This window comes from Rhipicephalus sanguineus, chromosome 2 (assembly GCF_013339695.2).
Source record: "Rhipicephalus sanguineus isolate Rsan-2018 chromosome 2, BIME_Rsan_1.4, whole genome shotgun sequence".
NCBI lineage: Eukaryota > Metazoa > Arthropoda > Arachnida > Ixodida > Ixodidae > Rhipicephalus > Rhipicephalus sanguineus.
In genome coordinates this window covers 105,565,355-105,582,137 of record NC_051177.1, presented here as the reverse complement: position 1 = coordinate 105,582,137, position 16,783 = coordinate 105,565,355, and the positions used below count along the sequence as shown (strand labels likewise).

General features: G+C 45.5%; 3 non-coding genes across 3 annotated transcripts; all 3 read left to right on the top strand.

Moving 5' to 3' along the window:
* Positions 1 to 5,889: 5,889 nt before the first annotated feature.
* On the top strand, positions 5,890 to 5,962 carry Trnar-ucu (transfer RNA arginine (anticodon UCU)). The gene has a single exon. It is a non-coding gene; the product is annotated as a tRNA-Arg (tRNA).
* Positions 5,963 to 7,493: 1,531 nt separating this feature from the next.
* On the top strand, positions 7,494 to 7,566 carry Trnar-ucu (transfer RNA arginine (anticodon UCU)). Its single transcript has one exon. It is a non-coding gene; the product is annotated as a tRNA-Arg (tRNA).
* Positions 7,567 to 8,566: 1,000 nt separating this feature from the next.
* On the top strand, positions 8,567 to 8,639 carry Trnar-ucu (transfer RNA arginine (anticodon UCU)). Its single transcript has one exon. It is a non-coding gene; the product is annotated as a tRNA-Arg (tRNA).
* The last annotated feature ends 8,144 nt before the right edge of the window (positions 8,640 to 16,783 follow it).

Genomic DNA, 16,783 nt, shown 5'->3' with positions numbered 1-16,783 from the left:
GCTTCCGCTAGGCGGGGAACCGGTGTAAAGGGAGAGGGGGCGGACGAGTTGGCGCTACTTAACCTAGCCGGCGGAAAACGCATGGAGGGGCTTTATTCACGACTACGAACAGCAATCTCTTCAATCGATCGTTCTGGGGAGTTCCGGGACTTTCCGCCTGAAGTGGATCTTCGTGTACACCCTTGTTAGTTGGTTAGCACGGAGCCCTTCCTTTGCGGCCGTACGTGCCCGTAGCAAATGAGCGGCGTTCCAGCTCCCACACATCGATCAAGACATGTTCACGCAAACAAACAGAACGTCGCTGTTTCACGAGCGTCCTCTTTTCACGACACCACAACTTGAATGAACGCACTCTTTTACCTCTGCGAAGCAAGTACTGCGTGGCATGATGCTGAAATTATCGAAAATTGTTGCCACCTACATTGAAGTACCCTTGAGATAAGACGGTAAACGATACTGCGAGCTCTCGGTGAGGTCGCATTACACGTACGCTGGCCATCTGTAACACCAGGAGCGCAGCTCTTCCTTCGCATTCCCCCAACTTGCAGTGTCATCGGTGACACTATGCGATGACACTATGTGTCATCAAAAATTTCAAGGGGGGGGGGGTCTGCATGCTTTTTTACGAGCCTGCATGTTTTTAATGTTCACTTAGACAGAACAGAGTTATCGCTGATGCGCTGGTAATTATTATTAGTTTTATTAGCATCCACTTTGACATGGGGTGGTGACTAGTAGTCACCTAGCCTGTTTATTTTAAACATTATAACCATTCAAGCGCCTTAAGGAAACTTATTAAATAATGTAATCTATGCGTGTGTGTGGGGCTGTACTTGCTGGTAAGAGTTTATCAGTGTATATATCATAATCATCATCCAGCACCAAGAGTAGCGTGTCGGGCGAAAAGCAAGGCTAACATCTCCAGGATCTCATTAAAAGCATTTCTCTTTATCTACTCCATCCATTACATTCTCTAACATCCCGGGTATCTCTTTTTTTTTCTTCTTCGTACAAGGTTTTGTTTTTATACAGTACTGTTATCTCCGCCTGTAACGACTCCTGTTATGCCGAGCTCATCACTGCTTTTCGTCTAGTAATATTCTAAACGTGTTTTACTTATATCAATCGCTGACCCTTCAATATTTCCATCCACTATGAAAACTAGTGTCTTTGAAAGATGTAGTACGCCTTCCACTGATCATCTCCGGACAGTCCATTCAGAGTCTATTCTGGAACTAACGCGGCCACCAGCGATAAGGCTGGAATGGTCGATGCCGCATGCATAAATGCCGACGCGCCTTACCGCACATCAGTTGATCGACGGCCGACGCTCTGTTCGCCGCTATCAGCTTACAGCGTGTATTGCTTGTAGTGTGACTTTTCGTTTTCCGCGAACGGGCTCGCCCAAATAAAAAGTTTAGTCTGACACGCCGACTGCTGCCTTCGTCAACGTCATGACCACGTGACAATATTCTGCAGTACCCCACTCGGCTATGACGACGGAATTATATTGACTATTAAATCTCGGTTTCCCCGTAGTTAGTTACCTATAGGTACAGAGGCAACTTGCTGATAAATTCCTGCATTGGCAAATGGCTAAAAAAACAGCAACGTATCTAGCAAATATGGTTTATATATTGCCTTAAAGCATTGAAAGTATAAGGGACGCATTCGACCGATTCAGACGGATGACACCCCATCTGGTCACATTCACCGCGGTAACTCCTCCTCTTTTTTCACTGTCTAGTTTTTAGACACTGACTAAATGCCTCTCGCAGGAAGCGTTTTAAACGATAACTATTCCCCTTAAGAAAACAAATTAACGATTTCTACAAAATCTAAGCTTTTCTCCAAGGCATTTTTTTTCTCCCAATAACTTTTTTTTCTGTCCAAAGTGCGAAATACCGGACACCTTGGCGAAGCTGAACCTCAAGTGGCCATGAAATCTGCATCGAGACTCATCGCTCCCACCGAATTAATAATACGCCAGACAAGATAGCGAAGACCTCATTGAAACGCGGGAGGCCAAGCTCGTTTACAAGGAACTAAAACAACAACCACACCTCGTCACCACGGTCAAGTCGGCAGCGAAGGCCAGAGGGCCCCTGGAATGAATCCTCCAACCTGGAGCCGAACCAGGTCGTGCCCTGGTATACTGTTTAGAAAATAAGCGTATATTCACCATTATTCAACATACTGTTTTTGTTTTGCTCTGAGCGCGTTCCAGCCTCTCCCGTGCAGCCAATGTGCACGTGCACCGCGAAATATACATAAAAAAGGAAATGTGGTAACGTCACACCTTTAGTGACACACACCCTAAACATGGTGACCGAGGAACCTATCACGCGGTAAGCCCTGCATAGTATAAGGAGAAACAGAGAATCGAAATAAATGGAGGCACGAGCGTTGCGTGCAAACAGTTCATTCTGCTATAGACTGTGGTTGTGATTATGTGGTTGGAAAATATTTCTGCTCGCGCATGCACAGTAACCGCTTCTCAGAACTCCATTTAACTGGGGATGGCCGATGACGAACATCTACAACTTCCACCTTGTTCGTCAGCCCTCCGATTTGCCATCTTTTCGTGTGCTTTATTATCTTTCTTTAATGTTCCTGCTTCTCGTATTCAATTAACAGTGAACGACTGATGCCAGGACAATTTTCTAATTGCCTCTGCTCGTTTGCGTGGAGCACAAACAATAGTAGCGCTGAAATTCACATACGCTAAAGCAATAATCTTTGACCGAGAATGTATTGGCAAGTAAGGCTGTCGCTCGCTTTCTAATTCTAAGACTAAACAATTCTGCCGAAGAAAAAGGCCATGATAATTTTCTGATGCCACAGCTGTTCTTCTTATATAGTACAGAACCGATACATTTCACTTAAACAAGGCAAGTTGGGCGAGTTGGTATACGCTGACATACTTTTAGGAAAACGTGCGGTGTGGCACGCAGAAGGAACAGTCTTGGTCCCTCATGTGCGCCGCGCTGCAAGCTTACCCAATAGCATTTCACTCAATTTTTTTAACCCTCGCGCGCCTCTGTGCGGTTTTGTCCATCGCCTCTAACGTCTTGTAACGCTGTATTTGTAGGAAAAGTTCGCTTAATTTTGTTTATTTAACTATTATTCATTGTTCCATGTCCGGCATCTTTGCTTTCGCATTGTTCGGCACGATTCATTGCTTCGTTTCCGTGGTGTAAGAGAATGGTCCGCGAACCGGCCGGCGTTTGCTCAGCGCGTGCTAGAGACGAAGAGACATTACACTGGGTATGTGCTGGAATTTTAATTAAACGTGTCTCCGGGGCTCGGTGGTGGGGCCGCTACGGCCCGAAGACATACGAGCACGGAGGACCACGGGTTTCATGAATACGGGATCAGCGCACGTGAAGCGCGCAAGGCTGGGACGTTTCCGCAATTCGAAAATTTAGAATCACTGCGCGTTTATTTGCTCTGCTACAGTGCACTGTGGGCTTGCAACACCCTGAGTTGTGTTCATACATTCACTGCATTTCCGAATCTGGTTGATCTAAAACAACAATCTCATTTTAATTTATTCATACTATCAACACATGCCAAGGCAGGAGTTGGGGTTACAGTTCTGTCATGTGCAGACATGGTGCATGCTTAGACTATTCCATGGAGAACGCTGAATATAAGAAAGCTTAAGATATCAAAGTATACGAATAGTAATAAATTTGAGGGATGTAGTAAAGCATTATAGTACGTTGAACATGTGCAACCGAAGGGGTAGCCCGCAATAATGACAATTCAGGAATGAACATGTGCAAGCGCAATACAAATCTCTCGCAAATACGTTGACACAGCTTTTTCGAAACCTCGTAAATCACTTTATTCGACTATATTTTGAGAAAAGTTGTTTCAGTCATCAATGCTCTGAATAAAAAAAAAAGATAACTAAAATAATGAACGCTCGAATCACTATGTTCTGTAGTTAAGTGGTGCGATACGTTTTGACTGCTTTGTTCCGGAGGCATTAGGTATGTTTTCGGATATGTTTATATATGGTATGTGGTAGACACGTTTTCTTTTTTTCGCGCATTGCCTGTTATCTAAAAATGCGCCACTTGTGTTCGGTTTATTTTCTTTCTTCGACAAATAACTCCAAGTCTTTTAATGAATCGCATTGTGGTATGCTACGTAACTCATTTCATGAGGTTTGCGGTGTAATTTCCTCGCCCGCGAGTTAATTAAGGCGAGTGCATAGTAGAACTGACGGGCTTTTGACAGACGTCAGAGCTCGCAAAACATCCCATGTATATTCTTGACAAAGTCTGCCAGAAGAAAGCAAAATACCTTGAGAGCGCACGTTCGATATGAGTTCAAACGTGGCGTGGCGGTATAATATCCAGGCAATATATGCTGTTGCCTAGCAACTGCGCGATATTTCAATGCTTCGATGCTGGCTTCCCAAGCGCGCAGTGATTAATTGCATGGCTGTAAGTACGTTCTCATCTCTCTGCTGGCTTCACAGGCTATTATAAAGAACGCTCTTTACTAAACGACGTGCTTCTGAGCTTCAGTATAACGTCTCCGCAACGAGTTAAACATTTAAAAAAATATTATTATAGTAATAGCAAAAAAAGAAGACGTCTAACGGATGGGAGCCGTGAAAGGGTCCTTCATCGTCTGAGAGGGGCGTCATTATTCAGACTGCTGTCGTTATCAACAGAGGCAAGCGTTGCGCTGTCCGGCGATCAATAAACGCTTCCGGTTCGACCACGGAATACGCGGAAATCAAGATACGGAAGGTTAATGGCGGTAACATCAAATCGATAGAAGATCTCACCAGGCAGATGCATACACGGTGTATCCGGACATCACAGATAACGATATAGAGCGAGAGCCAGAGTTCAAGAAACCACGACACAAGGCAACTTGGTGCTTATGCTGTCTTACAGACAGAGACACAGTTTAGAGTAACTACTTCCTGAATAATGTATTCTCAAAGATCGGGTTTCGCTACAACCGTCTAACGCTTAGTTCTATGCTCCGATTCACGGTTGACTTTCTTTTTTCTTAATTTATAGGCATGACGGTGCCAGTGTTCACACACTTCATCTCAGCTCATTTTAACAAATACTGCAATAACGTTTGCTGTGTAGTGACACCGTAGATCGTTTTTACCAGTCGGAGAAACGCGACGAGGGGAAAATTTGGTTTTTGTTATTTATAACCGTAGCAAAGTTGTAGGTATTGAACAAGTTGGAACATTGAACAATTCGGCTCTTGACGGCCATTATATATTCACGAAAGTGCTTCTCTGCGATAACGTGCCTCAAACTATCTCGCGAATTGGCATCGTCAGAATTAAAGTGCATAAGGAATTTTAAGTAATTGGCTAAAACACGTAAATTGTTATGTTTCATAAAGTGGTTAGTGTAGAAAATGATGAAGTATGCTAATTAATTTAATTTCACTTAAACTATTATGCTCCTTAGAGCGAGACGCATTACAAAAAGAAATAGAGAAAGGGGAGAAAACACAGTATAAACAGTATATTAAATAGAATCTGAGTACACAAAGTTAATGAAATCTTTAGTACGGTAACATTAAGTAGAATTGCGCCACGTGACATGGTTGACATTTAAAGAACATTGTTACCAACAAAATAAAAAAACACACACACATTGTATAAGTATAGAAAGCACAGCTGAATGCCGCCACACTCAATCACACGTGAAGAACAATGAGATCTCACATCTGTATTGCGACGGCAGGTTAATGCGGCACTGAAACTTCGCGTCCGCTATGTTTGTATTGTGGCCGGTTTCCGTCGATTTCACTGTCGTTCGGCACAGCTGCTACTTCGGCTTATCACGTGGTACGTTAACTTTTCGCCGGTTTTTATACGAGGAGAGTACGACAGCAGTCCCTGTAGCGCAGTGGATAGCGCGTTGGACTTCTAATCCAAAAGTCCCGGGTTCGAATCCCGGCAGGGATGGCGGTAGCTTTTGCGAGTGCCCGTTTTTTTTAATTGGTTCCAATGAAAGACACGCATCTGTATGGTATTCGCTCGTGTTGTGGAGATCATTCTTAATAACAATAGATCCTCATGGAGGAAATGCTTGGCCATTCTGTTCCATTCCATTCTGTTCTGCTTAGTTAACGCATAAAGGTTATATGCTTCGGATTATAGGACAATAGCCACAGGCGGCAAGTTTGATAGAACACGAGAAAGGAAATGATTGATACACACAAAACTGGACGTGTGCGCCTGCAACTAGACTAAGGCATTGCATACGCAGTGGAATTATTGGACGAAGGATACGACCACAACATATGTTTGCTTTTTTTCTTTCTTGTTTCTTTTTTTTCGCTGCGAAATGATGTCAGTAAACTTCTCGGCTGAATAAACTGAATAAACGTACATTAAATTATCTCGAAAATGGAGACATCTTCAGAATATGTTTGATGTGAATCGAAGCCATCAGCGACCACTCGTATATCGCGTTGCGTTTTACAGCAATTAGTTCAAATTTGTCATAAACAATATTGTGGTAACTATAATTAGGCCTGCGCATTAATTTTGGTTTCTCGTGCTGAAAATATCCACCTTGCAGAACGACCTACACAATAAGTCGAACTGTGTGATCGTACATTTCGTGGGCGTTTAAAAAAAAAAAAACTGCGTTAACAATATAACAAAAAAACACCCCTTTTATACAAGGCACAGAAGAGCGCCGTGACAATCCACAATTCCACACGAACAACAACAGAAGTTCGCAGCTGTGTTCAACCTCCAGGTTCACGCGGTATTGTAGCTTCGCACACGGCATTTTAACTTCGGAGCTTCTTGAGCTTGAGGTTGGTCTGTGAGGCGTTCGCAGGTAACTACTAAGCGGGTATGCACCACAGAAAGCGGGTATGTGCCAAGCAGCTCCTAGCATAGCATAGGTATGCATAGTATAGTAGAGCAAAAGGGCGGGAAAGGTAAGTAAGGATGATGAGGAAAGAAAGGAGGAGGAGAGAGGGTAAAGTACGGCATAGCCTTATATAGCATAGTTTAGAAAGGGGTTGGGGAAGTCAGGGTGAGGAGGATTGATGTTAGGGTGAGGAGGCGGGAAACGAGCAGGTGAAAGGGTAAACCATAGCATAAGCATGTACAGTATAGTACAAGAGGGGGTGGGAAAGAAGGGTGAGGCTGAGGTGTTATGTGAGGTTAGGAGGAGTGAAAGGAGGAGAAAAGGCAATGTAGAAAGGGATGAAGAAAGAAAGAAACACGAAAGAAAGAACAAATAAGCAGAAGATGAAAAAAAAAAGATGAAGAACTCAATCTGCGTTTTCCAAGTGGTGGCGCTTGCTTGCCAGCTCGGCTGTTTACTCAGATTGCGCATGCGTGGAACTGGCTTTCATTTCCGTTTTATTTTAACATTATTCTGTCGCTTCTGACGCTGCTTTGCGCAGTGTCGCTCAGATTTATCAGTTTTTGCATCAAGCTTTTCATGATGTTTTCTATATACGAGCTCACGACAGTCCCTGTAGCGCAGTGGATAGCGCGTTGGACTTCTAATCCAAAGGTCCCGGGTTCGAATCCCGGCAGGGATGGCGGCAGCTTTTGCGAGTGCCCGTTTTTTTTTAATTGGTCCTGTGGAAGTATGCTCGTCTGTATGGGGTTCGCTCGTGTTGTGGAGGTAGATACTCGGTGATTCTGAATAACAATCGATCCCCGTGGAGGGAATGCTTGGCCCGATGCCATTCACTGCCGCTAAGTTAACACATGGTAGTCACATACTGTGAGTTATATGAGAACATGCTCACAAGTACAGTAGCCACAGGCGACAAATTTGCTCGAACACGAGAAAAAAGAAAAAGAAAGTGACACACATACACGCAATATCAGACGGGCGTACATGCAACTTTACCGAGATGTTACATAAACAATGGAACCATTGGACGAAGAATGCGACCATCAACACATATTGCTCTTGTTTTTTTTAATCTATGGATAATTATTATTTCATTTTTTTTTTCATTTTTTGCCGCCGAATGTCAGAACATTTCTCGCTTAATAAGCTGAACAAACATGCACTAAATTATCTCAAAAATGGGGTAATCTACATAACCTGTTAAAAGCGGATATGAATATCGAAGTCATCAGCGACAACTAGCTAACTGCTATGTAGCCTACTTCACAGTGATTATCATAAAAGGCGATAAGCGAGGTTGTAGTAACTAATTATAAATAATATTGGTTTAACGTGGTGATGATACCTGCCTCTCGTAACAACCTAGCTCAATAAGTCAAATTGTGTTATCGCATAATTTATCGTTAAAAAACACAACTGTGTTAACAGTATCAGAATAAGAAAACACACCTTTTTACAAGGCACAGAAGAATCCAGTAACAATTGATAATACCACATGAACAACAATAGAAATTCCCAGCTGTGTTCCAACGGCAGGTTAACGTAGTACTGAAGCTTCGTACACTGCAATTTTATTGTTACACGATTCTGTCGTTGCTCAACGCAGCTGTCGCTAAGGCTTTCAGTTTTTACATCAAGCTTTTCATGTTGTGTTCTATAATACGCAGGAGCGCACAAGAGTCCCTGTAGCGCAGTGGATAGCGCGTTGGACTTCTAATCCAAAGGTCCCGGGTTCGAATCCCGGCAGGGATGGCAGTAGCTTTTGCGGTGTCCGTATTTTTTTTAAACATCTACTCCGTTACAAGTGTTAATCTAAGCTGCGCGTTTGTGTAGTGGAGGTGCTCGAAATTGCAGCTGCTGCCACGAGGCCCGCTTAAAGTGCACATCGCCTAACCTTACTCGACCTCCCGTGTACCGTTTACTTAAGATATGAATGCCACGTGCTGCGAATTGTACACCCAGAAGTGCCACGAGAGCAGTAACCGTGGTTAGCATGCAAACTGGAGCATGTACGGGGAAAATAGTTTTTAAATAGCTCGCAAAATGTCGGCCGTTTCACGTAACTTGACGGAACAGTAATACTACAGGTTACACCGCTGAGTCAATAATACCTCAATTTTTGCAGTCAGTTTCGTAATGTTTTCGTAGTTATTATTATTATTTTATATTATTTATTTATTTGTTCGTTTATTTTGTGAGGACACAGTCCCTTTTCTTGTTGGAACGATGCCACAGTATGTCAACTTCAATGCCGGTCGAAATCTTTTTCTGGCCGATCTTTGTAAAGGAGTCATTAATTTACGCTTAATTTAATGCACTGGATGAGGTAGTTCTCTTGTTAATGTTTTGTTTCAGCATGAAATTACAACAAAAAGAAAAGAAACACAAGCAGGCGCTTTCTCAGTAATTTTGATGCTTGGCATAGAAAAAAAAAACGCCATCATGAATTCGCTATCAAAGAATTTAACATGAGCCTGCAGGGTTTCCTGTTTCACAGCCTCACGTTCAGGCCGCCGAAAAGAATATGTAGACGCTCTACGCGATGGCGTAATGACCGTGGTGTACACTGTAGAAGTGGGGACGGGGGGAGTGAAAACGGGGGGGGGGGGGGGACTTGCGAGGCGCCATCGAGCAGATAATGTAACAGCGACGGCGTGTCCTGTGTGTATCGCGAAAGCAGTGATTATCTATCAGCGCGGACTACCCAACTTCCAAGACCAAAAACGTCTTATCTCTCATTTCTATGGCAACCGCTGCTTCACAGTGATACAGCGCGCGGAAAAACTAGGTCACTTGCGGAGAGAGAACGGCGCGCGTGTTGCACGTACGCGTACCGGATTAGAAACACTCGAGTGTCGCCGAATTCAAGTTCCGGTTGCTATTGTGACGGGAGATTAAACCGCTTCTGGGTCGAAGTTGCGCCATCCCACCGAAAGACAGTCGCTGCCGTCGTAATTTAATATGTTCGAACGCGCCTCGCTAGCGTCCTCACATTAAGAGCGTGAGGACACCGTACACCGCGGTAATGGCACAGCCAACACGAACGATGACATTTGGCGCGCTTCGACGCGGCCGGCGCGAGAATATAACAGTCCTCTCTAAACTGGTTCCGGATGCACCGCGTGCTTGCTTGGCCGGCTGCCAGCATGGCGGTGGGCGCACGATCAGGAAATGAGTGTTTGCCGAGTTTAAGCATTCCCCAAACGAAACACCGTTTGCTCACCGCGCGTGCTAGTGCTGCGGTAACAGGTGGTCACCGCGTTCCTGCGATCCACGTTCCACTCTAGACTTTCGCTACATTGAGGAGTCACCGCAGTCGAGCAAGGATTGTTACTGCCTCCGGCACTACGTCGATGCTCTGCCAATTGACCTGGAACTCAACTTCTCTCCGTTGTTAACGCATGCGGTGTTCTGGTAACAACGAACGCCCTGTGTTGGCGTGAAACAGAGAAAGGCAGTGAACGTCTTCGTGATTTATGACGCAAAACAATAAAACAACGCAATGGTAGTCGTCAGCCTATATATTGCTGTAAGGTTGTAAGGTTGAAGTCTGGATCCGTTGGTACACAACGCTGAAGAAGTAACCAGCCAAAAGAGCGAAGGACAACAGAGAGACGTGGCACGCACAACGACTGGACAATCCAGTCTCTTGTCCTTTCGACTGGCTCCTTCTTCACCTTATATATGCCCGTAAAGTTACCTGAGCCCAAGGCTCACCCACCCCAAACCGGATCACCGGCCTACATGAAACTTGTCTGCACATGTCTGCACAATGCGCACAGTCACACGACCTTTCGACGATAGACGCAAAAATTCTGGTGCAGAAAATATTTTTAGGAGTTACCTACACACTTGAGAAACACTCCGTATAGGCCTCCAACGCTCAAGTTTGCGCAGCGCCGTCCCCCGCCCCAGCGGAGAGAGGAGAAAGCTCCGGTAGCTCGGACGGGTCGCGCTTGCTTGGTTCTCCCATTGCGCGCGCGGAGTACAGTCGAAACCCGCGATAACGAAATCCCGAAGAAACGAAATTCTCACCGCAACGAAATATTTTCGGAGCACCGGCGAACGCCCATAGGAGTAAATGCATTTCGTAACTCGCGACTACGAAACATATTCATACCACAGTCCCTCATTAACGAAATTTTTGAAACTCGAGTGCGCAAATAATCTACTCTCGCAACATTACCTACATTCGAAAACTGCTGAAATGCATTCATGCTACGCTTAAATTGTGCAAAACTATCGCTACAGCGCACTTGAGAAGCGGCCGCCATCATTGTTTACAAAACAAAAATATAAAGCTGGCGACAATGATGATGATGATGGCTTGCCGAAACACCTGCTCGTTATCGCGGACTACGTAGCCAAATCCGCATTCCTCGTGGAGTTTCGTTCGTTGGCTTGACTCTGTGCTTGGCTTTGTCGGCTTTGCACGGACATGGTCGCGTGTGTGGAGCCATTTGTGGAGCGTTTGCTTGGTCGCTTGGTGCAACGTGAAATGTGTGTTGCGCTTGCTTCGTCCGATTTCGCTGCCTGCGAAGACGCCACCTCCAACGAAAAAGCGGAAGTTCATCACGCTGGAAGATAAGGCTGCAATCATCAGTGGGGTGGGAAAGGGCAGGAAAAAAATGGACATCGCCGAAGAATTCGGCGTTGCGTGCACCTCGCTGTCCACGATTCTGCGCTTATCTGCGCTGGTCCAGCGGAGCCGGAATAAGGTTCGCCTGTAGGCGCACTTGATGACGGTACTGGTGACAGCGCAGTGCCACCGTCACTGACCAGTGCATGGGGCGAACGTTCTGCCGTGGCAAACGAGATTCCCGATCGAGAGGCATGAAATTGCTGCATGGTGAGGCCCGCGAAAGCAAACTTACTGACTTTTGCAAATAAAATGTGTTTTTTGTAAATTCCATGTCTCTTCTGCCGCATTCTCGAGCCAACGAAATTCCCGCAAGAGCGAAATTTTATGCTTTCCCCGCCGATTTCGTTATTGCGGGTTTCAACTGTACGTGCTCCCCGGGGCTTTTATCTCGCATTTCTCACGCTATGGGTGCCAGTCATTCATCGTACTGGAAAGCAAGCACGCAGTCCTGCTGCATTGTGAACTGTCACAAAAGTTTAAAAATGACGAAGAGCCGAAATCTGCCCGTCAAGTTCAACCGTTTCCAATGCAAGCAGTGCGAAGAGCAGAGGCGTCTAGAGTGGATTATGACAGTTCGCCGCACTAAGCGATGCTTTCGCGGTCTTGTCACCTTGAAGCAGTTTTTGTCGTACACAGTATTATGAACTATTAACGGGGAGAAACGCGATGGCCATGCTCATTTGAAAGAGAAGTGCGTTTGTGAACCAAAGCTACAAAAAGTAAACAGCCGCTGTACATTTCGAGATCGCGCGCTGGCTTTCCGAGTCAACCATTTGTAATGTGACAGCAGCGGAGCATATTGGCAATCAAGGGCGTAGCCAGAAATTTTTTTTTTTTTTTTGGGGGGGGGGGTTCAACCATACCTTATGTATGTTCGTGCGTGTGTTTGTATGTGTGCGTGTATATATACACATGCAAAACTGAAAAATTTCGGGGGGGGGGGGGTTGAACCCCCCCAACCCCCCCTTGGCTACGCCCCTGTTGGCAATACACCACAGTTTAAATACCGTACCGTGAGTACTACAAGTGTTTCATTCTGCTGATGGCGGTAAATTAGCTGTCGCGGCTCACTGTAAACAGAATTATGCTGCATGTTTGCACAGAGCGTTTATATCGGCCTTGTATGAGACACGCCGTGATTTCTTAGTAGGCTGAGGTGTTGTGCTGCTAAGATCGAGGTTGTGGGTTCGATTCCCGCGCATGGCAGCTGCATTTCGGTGGGAGCGAAATGCAGTAACACCGGCGTACTTAGATTTAGGTGCACGTTAAAGAACCCCTGGTGGCCGAAATTAATCCGATGTCCCCCACCACGGCGTGCCTCATAATAATGACGTGGTTTCGGCACGTAATATATAGGCGCGTGAGCCCGCGGCTCACGCTCCTTGCATGCGCGTGGGCCGCGGGCGATATACAGTTGCCGCTGTGGAAACGAGCTGAAACAATAAGAAAAACGGCAATTAAATTTTCGACGGCTTCGCGAAATCAGACGCGCTTATCATCGGGCACAAATCTCGGCATAATCAAAAACATGCGCGATCCCAGTGGGTATTGTATAGTATGATGCTGACCAAGCGAGCACTCGAAACAACCAAAGCGACATTCGAATCAGCGAACACGGTGCGTGATCAGGCGTTGATATTATCCGAAATGAAACACGCCTCTGCAAGAAACATGCATGGTCGAAGTGGGCATGAAACATTTTTTTTTTTGAGCGCATCATTATGCTGTCAAAGGGAGATCTAAAGATCCAAGGTGGCATTGAACTTGCGATCCGACGTTGTTATCATCCGATGTAAACCTCGGCAAAAGTAAAACTCCCACGAGACTGAACACTGCGTATTGCAATGCTGCCATGGAGTGACTCAACAGGGTAGATGCAAATTTATGCTCTTCACACTGAGCTCATGATAAATTTAAAGCCTCAAGACAAACTTGGCATCCAAGCAATCGAAAGTTATCAGTCGAAAACGCACGCGAAAGCCTGCTGGATGTTCGCTGACAGCTCCGAGTAGACACGACTGCCGCAACGAATGTGCGTTTTACCGGAAACATAATTACAGAACTCGCGCAGTCACCTCCCTATTCATGTCAAAGAAATGTGCCCGTTCACCATCGGCACGCACGTAGCGCTCGCACAAACAGCATCGCCCTTGACCTGCTCGGTCCCGAAAAGGTGGTTGATCAACCGTCCTCCTCGGGTGAGATTCCCACCGTGAAAATGTTTTTTCCGTATCTGGGATCTTTCTAAACCTTCAGAGCAAGCGACGCGTGAAGCTGCACGTGCACGGCGAGCAGAGAACAGCGCGTGCAGGGTGCGTGAACGTGCTGAGACAGCGCTGTCAAAATCAGGTGCGGGGAGAGAAGCGACCGGTTTTTGCAAGAAAGGCGGCGAAGGATGGATGGATGGATGCTATGAGCGTCCCCTTTAAAACGGGGCGGTGACATGTCTGCCACCAGGCTCGAAGAAAAAAAAAAAAAAAAAAAGCTTCCTTGTTTCATGTTGGCCTAATACCTTATCTACATTGATTAAATCTATGTTATTATACCAAAAAATATAAATTCACGGTCCATCTCTCTGCCTCTTAAGGCAGAATGACCTTATTTTTCCGCCATTATTTATTTTTGTTCTTTATCTCTACTTTTCTGCCACCAATACTCTAACCGTCTCTTACTTATTTCTATCGCGGACGTGTTCAGCTTTCCATTGTTGTCCCTAAAACCCAAGGCTTTATGTAGACTCGTGCCCACACGTATACCTGGGTGAATATCGCCACATTCAATCAGTACATGTTCCATCGTTTCCTTAGTTCCCCCGCAGCATGTACATTGTTCTTCTTCGTTACTAAATCTCGCTTTATAACTACGCGTTCTAAGGCAGCCCGACCTTGCTTCAAACAGTAAAGCGCTTCCCCTTGAATTATCATAAAACCTTTCCCTCCTTATTTCGTTTTTTCCTTTTCGGTAGTTACTCAGAGCCGGCTTCTTTTCCATCGCTGTCATCCAACAAGTCCTCTCCGCCTCTCTGACCTTCCGCTTAATGCTCCTTGTTGCCATATCGCCCGCACTGCTAGCCGTATATTTACTGGTGAGCCTCCTAGTTCTTTTTCTCCACTGCGTGTCAACGCTTTTTCTATACAAATACCTGAAAACCTTCTCTGCCCATCTACTCTCCTTCATTTTCCTCAGCCTCTCTTCGAATCTCATTTTGCTCTGCGCTTCCCTCACTTCAAAGCCTGTCCATCCCATATCACCCCTTACCGCCTCATTTGTCGTCTTCCCGTGAGCGCCCAACGCGAGGCGGCCCACCGTCCTTTGATTTACATCCATTCCTGATTGCACATCTGACTTCATGCACACCACTGAGTTCCCAAATGTAAGCCCCGGAACCATCACACCCTTCCACAGCCCTCGAAGCACCTCGTACCTATTGTATCCCCATAAAGCTCTGTGCTTCATAATTGCAGCATTCCTCTTTCCCTTTGCTACCGATGCTTTCTCTTGTACCTCCATATATCTATCCCCCTCATTTACCCATACTCCGAGGTACTTGTACTCGCTTACCCTCGGTATTTTTTGGCCCTGTATAAAGACCGTATGGTCTCCGTGATCATTGAATACCATCAATCCACATTTTGTTGCACTAAATCCTAGTCCTAGAGCCTCACACTCCCTTCCGCATATATCTGCCAGTCGCTGTATATCATCTTGACTGTCCGCAAATAAGACAATATCATCAGCATAAAATAGACCTGGAAGCTTCTGCTCAACCATCGCTCCGACCTGTTTGTGTGACAAATTAAATCCAATGTTGCTACCTTCTAGCGCTTTTTCCATCCTCGCCATGTACAGCATGAATAACAGCGGGGACAAAGGGCATCCCTGTCTCAGCCCCTTGCTAATTTCAACGCTGTCCTTGCTACTTATTCCTTCCCATTCTATACAAACTGTATTTCCTCGGTATATTTCCCTCAAAAGCTGTACACAGTCATCACCTATGCCCACTTCCTTCAATATATCCCACAAAATTTCCTGATTAACGTTGTCATACGCCCCGGTGATATCTAGATAAGCTACGTATAAGGGCCTGTTTTCTATTTTCGATATTTCTATACACTGGGTAAGAACAAACAGATTATCGTCTAACCGCCTGTCGATTCGAAATCCATTCTGAAGTTCTCCCAAAATATCATTTTGTTCTACCCACGCTTCTATTTTTAATTTTACTGCCTGCATCGCCAACCTGTAGCGAAACGCGTGCGACGCAGCGCCCCCTGGCCGAGCTTGGGAGGCCTATAGATGTGTTATCGGGTATACCTCTTCCGTCATTCTCACACGCACTAATCGTGGAGCTAATAGAACACTTAGTAGCACGGCTGGCTCGATGAAACTTCGATAATTTTGATACTGCAAAACCGTGCAAGAGTAGCCACAATTCTGTCTGCTTGCTTTTGTAAGACAAAAAAAGAAACAGTGTAGATTGAATTGCACTGTGCGAAACAAATTGAGCACTTTAGTGGCACGTTAACGTAATTATAGCGCGTAGCCTAGAACAACAACAACCAAAAAAAACTAAACAAAAACCATATCAGCACTCTTACCTTTCAAAAAGCAGTCATCCGAATGAATGTTTCGGAAGCCATTGTCGCCGTCATGTGCCTACCAATCACGTATTTCTGGGCTCATATATCTATCCATATTAATCACCTTGCTTCTGGATTCAGTGATACTTCTCGACTCCTCCTGTTCATGGATGCGCAGAAAGGCACGTAATATTATACACATTACTTTTTCGCAGGGTTTCTCGGGCAGTAAAAGAACGGGGGACACACCGACCGATCTACACAACAGACGCTCTGGTCTCGGGATTCGCTCGCACCGATGCCGCATAAAGAGCGCTTCGCGATGCAACCGCGGCTCCAGGCGTAGCCGGCGTGACTAAGAAACTCTGTCGACCCATGCACGGCGCGCCAGTGCCGCAGGAGTTATCACGTGCTTGTAGTCAACCGCGACACCGTGCTAACTGGTCACATCGATAAAGAATGAGATGCGTCGCTCAGACCATAGAGTTTCCTAAAATTAACTAGAGGGGTCTTTGGCGATGCGATCGTTCAGCCACCATGGGAATGATGGGTAGTACACGCATTTGCCTAGTCTTCGTACTTGTGGGCTTTGAACGCACTTGTGGCTTTGTTTATTGCTATGTTTTGGTTTTTTTTTTCGGATAAAAGAATGGATCGTTGTGAACTTAATGACT